Source organism: Theropithecus gelada, chromosome 4 (genome assembly GCF_003255815.1).
Source record: "Theropithecus gelada isolate Dixy chromosome 4, Tgel_1.0, whole genome shotgun sequence".
NCBI classification, from domain to species: domain Eukaryota; kingdom Metazoa; phylum Chordata; class Mammalia; order Primates; family Cercopithecidae; genus Theropithecus; species Theropithecus gelada.
Window position 1 is genome coordinate 50027580 of NC_037671.1, and position 6035 is coordinate 50033614.

Here is a 6035-nt window from a genome sequence, read left to right on the forward strand (position 1 = left end):
CATTTGAGATGGGCTTGTCCATTGGTACCACACATTCTTGGGCACTAGTGCTGCTATCAGTCCACCTCAGTGCATTGATCATACCTATAAGAGGCCTGAGAATGCAATCCTGCCATGCGTTCACAGGGCGGGAACCTGGAAATATTTAGCAAAGAACACTAGCGTCTTTCAGGGATTCTCAACGAAATTTCTATCACCAATTTGGCTTTATAGTGAGGCATTCAGGACTGAAGATGGGTATGTGCATGGGTAGAGCACTGGGTTCAAATTGTGGAAGTCGTGAAAGCTGATTAGTGGTCATGCTTTTTCATAAAACAAACAACAAAACAACTGAATGAATATCTCTTTGCAGGGCTCCTGTCAAAACCTTTAGTATTGGTTTAGAAACAAGATAAGATCTGGTTTCATACTAAATAGTAATTATTTAAAGAGTGAAAATTCTCAGTCAATTGCAAATTTTTCTCCTCTCATGAAATGAAAATAAAATGTTCATTGGAGAGACATGAGTTTAACTTTTAGATGTATAAAAGTTCTTTAGCATTAATTTCTTGATTCACATTTCCTTTCTGACTCTTGTCACTATAAAAACAACTTTTATTTCTCTCAATCCAGAAATTCCTGAGCATTATGCAATTCCAAGCCAAATAATTGCCTTTGGTTTAGTAGATTTATTTGATACCGTAACAAGGCCAAATCTATAATTTCCATATGCTAATACCATTTAGTCTTCTTTCTTTTCCATATTTTCCAAAGCTTTCCATCTTCGTAGCACATAGTAAGAGAAATGTAGTACTGGGTGCAGTCAGTTCTGCAATAAGGCCACATATGCATTTCAAAAATCACCTTGCTATGCAAAATAGGCAATAAAAATCACAGAGCTTATGGGGAAAATGGATCGGAGATAAAACATGGCAAAACTTTGTCAGAGACCCATTAAAAAAGATAACTGAATAAAAATTATAGCACAGTTTGACTCATGTTAAGTGGTCAAGAAATATATAAATACGACTATACACACACACACACACACACACACACACATACTTTTCATTGAAAAAGATCTGAAATTTGCTTTTGGAAGTGGTTGTCAAAAAGGTTGCAGCTTGTTAGTTATGGTGAAGGAAGGTTATCTGACATTGATAGAAAGTTGTAACACCAGAAGTAAATTGGTATAGCTTATAACACATGCAGTGAATTGAGAGAGCTGGTAGATGTTTGAAGTTTGTGTGTGTGTGTGCATGCGTGTGTGCATGTTTTGTATACTCCTACATTGCTTGATTCATGTACATACAGTTTTCTGGGTTCACCTAATGTTTCTTGAAGATGGTATCACATATTAGCAAACATGAAATTCATGTTATGTTCAAATTATTCCCGAATATATCCATCCAGTTAGAACAAATTCTTGTTTTCAAAACAAGCATTATAGCAGAACTGGCTGTATCTCGTGGTGGACCACCATAAAGAACAGTGAGTTCCAACACTGAAACGCATTAAAAATCACCTAGAAAGCTTCTAAAACCATGAAACCCTGAGCCTTACCCCCAGAGATTCTGATCCAATTAGTCTTTGAAAAGGCGGGAAAAGAAAACCTTTCTAGGTGGAAGAATGAAGAAAGAGAAACTTCTCACTCAATAAGTTTAATTTAGATAAATAGTTACTGGTTTCTTACTGTATGTGCCTACATTGAGGGGTTCAAGTGGAGAAAATGAAGTCTCTCTTAGTCTTCTGCTTCTGACCAAATATCTGACCAAAAGATGATATAAAAAGTTTTATCCAATATTGAATTATTACACAAAGACTTGATGTAATGAATATATCAGAGAATTGTGGAATTGGATGGTGATCTCAGAGCAAGTAGAACCTGAGCTGGGCCTAATGGCTGGAAAGGATTTGAACAGATGCTTATTCTAGGCCTGGAGGAGAGCATGCGCACTCCAGAGAGGGAAGTAAAGAGTAAAGAAGGCATTCATGGGAGACCATGCAGACAGCAGCCTAACCAAAGTGGAGGCCATGCTGGCCATGGAAGGAGAGTAGGTCAGATTGTGGAAGGCCTAGCATACCTGGTGTGGGGATGATGGGGCTGGATCTGGTATGTGACAGTAAAGATAATAAATACTGCTTAATGCACAGCTTTCTGTTTTGGAGAACAATGGTTAGTCTTATTAAGGAAACCAAAGACTCAGAGAAATGTGGAGAGGATGACAGGGTGGAGTAAAGGGGCTATCTGTTAGGAAGGCACTGCCCAGGCTCTTGGATGACTATCTTGCTATGATTCCAGTATCCGGGCATGAACCCTAGGCAGAAAGATCTCAGCCCTGAGCCACTCACTGGAAGGCAAATTTTACAGCTATGGATTTCTCCCTTCTAGTAAATGTCACAAGTCAATGACTCAATGGTTGTGGTTCCATTATAGCCTTTCGTATTTGTCCATTTTGCATTGCTATAAAGGAATACCCGAGACTGGGTAATTTGTAAAGAAGAAAGGTTTATTTGGCTCATGTTTCTACAAGCTGTACAAGCATGGTGCCAGCATCTGCTGGGCTTCTGGTGAGGTCTCAGAAAGCTTGGCATAAGGGAAGAGGAGCAGGTGTGTCTCATGGTAAGAGAGAAAATGAGGGAGAGAAAGAGGTGCCAGGTGTTTTTTAACAATCAATTTTCATGTGAACTAATAGAGTCAGAATTCACTCATTACTATCGGGAGGGCACCAAGCCATTTGTGAGGGACCCATCCCTATGACCCAAACACCTCCCATTAGGTCCCGCCTCCAACATTGGGGATCACATTGCAACCTGTGACTTGGAGGGGACAAACATCTAAAGTATATCATTCTTTAAAAAGAAATCCATTTTTACCTGCATACTGTAGCCAGGTGGTATTTTGTCATCTCGTTCTACCTCTTCACCCATTTCATTCATTCCATTGGCAGATCTGGCTGAAAGTTTGTATTGCAAATGGAAGGGGCAGCTTTTACGTAGGTTTGTTTTTGCAATCCAGCTCTTTGAGAGATAGCAATCTGCCTGGGGAGTGGAGAACTGGTTTTCAGAGTCACAGGACCTTGGGGAAACAGTCAGTCACTGAGTGGCACCCCTGAAAGAGGCAACTGGAGAAGGGAGCTCGCATTCAGCCCAGTTCCCACAACTTCCTCTGGGAGGGGGCCTGTGCAGATTTAACAGCCCTCAGTGCAGGATGTGATGAGCTGGCAAAGAAAAGACTTAAGCTGATAAAACAAATGAAGAATGTTGAAGCTCATGAAACAGGAAACAAGCATGTGCAGAAGAGTGCCACCCTTCTATATGATATGGGTATTTTAAGACAGTGGATAGAACCTTTTTTCAGACACATAAATGGGGTATGAAAGTCAGGGAGTAAAGACTATGAACATCTACACCTTTGGACCTGGGGACTTTTGGAGAGAGTGGGCTGGATTGGGGCTTGTCTCTGTGATGCCCATTATACATAAGCACTGTAGGCCAATGGAAAGAAGCTAGGTTTTGGAGAGTCAGGCATGTCTGTCATTTCAATTCTGTCCTTTCCACTTTCCAACGGGTGACTTGGGCAAGGTATTTAGGCTCTTGGAGCCTAATATTTAGTCTAAATGTTTATCTATAAAATGATAACATAAAACACACCTTACGGTATGGTTTAGAGTAAAGAAGCTATCTGTGAAAGCACCTGCCCTCATGTCTAACACATAGTAGATATCGGAGAAATGTTAGTCCCCCTTCCCATCTCTCTATTTTTCTGGGGATGAGGGGATAGTGGTAATACTAGAGAAGTGGAATCAGGGACTTATGTATTAAGACTTTTATCAGGCTCAAAAGCAAGAGTTAGAAGAAACCTCCAAATGTCCTTCTAGTGATTAGGCCTGGTTCAGGATAGGAAAAGGGAAAGAGCTTCAGAGCAAGGAACTGCTTCAGGAAAAAAAACAAAAAACAAAAAACAAATATATATATATATATGTGTCTTGAACCTGGTTCAAGAGAGTGAACCTTATATGGGATAATATTAATTTTCAGAGGAACCAATTGTGTGGAGACGACAAACTCCATTCTTGAATGACTTTAGTAACTTAATTGTTCAATGCAAACAAGTTCTGGGGGACATTAGTGGTAAAAGCTCGCTCTCTGAATGCTAAAATTCTAGCTGGAGTGATGTCCCTACAGTTGTATTAAAATTAAGAAGATAAGCCTTTGGGATAGGTAACATGACCTGTGCCTCAAGACATTCAGCATCTCTGTCTTGGTTTATCTATCTATAAAATGATATTTGAAGCATGAGCCCTTCCCATATGTTGTTATGAGATGAATTGTCTCTTCCAAAATCTGTATGTTGAAGTTCTTATTCCCACTACTTTAGAATGTGCCTACATTTGGAGATGGGGCTTTTAAAGAGGGAATTAAATTAAAATGAAGCTGTTAGGGTGTGCTCTTGTCCAGTGTAATTGATGTCCTTGTAAGAAGAGGAGATTAGGAGACAGATAAGCACAGGGGAAAGACCATGCGAAGACACGGGGAGAAAACAGCCATCTACAAGCCATGGAGTGAGACCTTAGAAGATGTCAACCCTGCCAACACCTTGATCTTGGACTTCCAGCCTCTAGAATTATGAGATAATAAATTTACATTTTTTTGTTTGTTTGTTTGTTTGTTTGTTTTTGAGAGACAGAATTTCGCTCTTGTTGCCCAGGCTGGAGTGCAATGGTGCAATCTTGGCTCACTGCAACCTCTGCCTCCTGGGTTCAGGTGATTCTTCTTCCTCAGCCTCCCGACTAGCTAAGATTACAGGCACCTGCCACCACGCCTGGCTAATTTTTGTATTTTTAGTAGAGACAGGGTTTCACCATGTTGGCCAAGCTGGTCTCGAACTCCTGACCTCAGATGATCTGCCTGCCTTGGCCTCCCAAAGTGCTGGGATTACAGGTGTAAGTCACCACATCCAGCCAATAGATTTATGTTTTAAGCTACCCAGTCTGTGGTACTTTGTTATGGCAAACCTAGCAAGCTAATGTACATGCCTAAAGATATTTTTAGATGAATGAAATGCTTCATGAGAATACGTATTTATTTCTTGGAACAAAAGGTGGATACAATGCATTATTATCATTACAAGTCTGCACAAACAAACTGTTTATTCTTAGCTCCACTGTAGATTTTTTATTTTCATTTTCAAAATAATATGCCAATAATAGGGTGGATTTTATTTCAGGCAATTCTAATCTAAATATTTGTTGAAGTTAGCTATTTGCAAAGAGCATGAGAGCAGCTAGTATAGTATAGTAGTTATAAAGACAAACATGATACAGTGCTGTACTGCAAGGAGTTTGTTGTGAAAATGGCCATCCATTTATATTCTCAAAGCAACTATCTTGAAGAAACCAATTATAGTGGATGTGGTGAGGCACTACCATGACCTTCCTTTCAGGATCAAGTCACTCATTCCCCCAGCTTCCAGGAGTGTTGCTGGTTAATGGCTTACAGCTGTTCTCAAACTGCTAATAAAGACATACCCAAGACTGGGTAATTTATAAAGGAAAGAGGTTTAATTGACTCACAGTTCAGCATGGCTGGGGAGGCCTCACGATCATGGCTGAAGGCAAATGAGGAGCAAAGGCACGTCTTACATGGTGGCAGGCAAGAGAGCTTGTATAGGGGAACATCCCTTTATAAAACCAGCAGATCTCATGAGACTTATTCACTATCATGAGAACAGCACTGAAAGACCCACCTAATGATTGAATTACCTCCCACTGGGTCCCTCCCACAACACGTGGGAATTATGAGAGCTACTATTCAAGATGAGATTTGGGTGGGGACAAACCACATCACACCCTAAGCATTGTCCTATGAGAACTGAAGTCAACTGCCTCTCCCTATATCATGCCAAGGTCAGCTTGCATGCAATGATTGAATGACATTAACCATAAAGGCCTTGCTCAATTTGGAATATTTCTGAAGGACCACCCATCTCCAGAGCTTCCTGTGGGATCAGCGGTGGCCACTGTTCATTGCTTCACAGTTCAACTCTTCCTTCT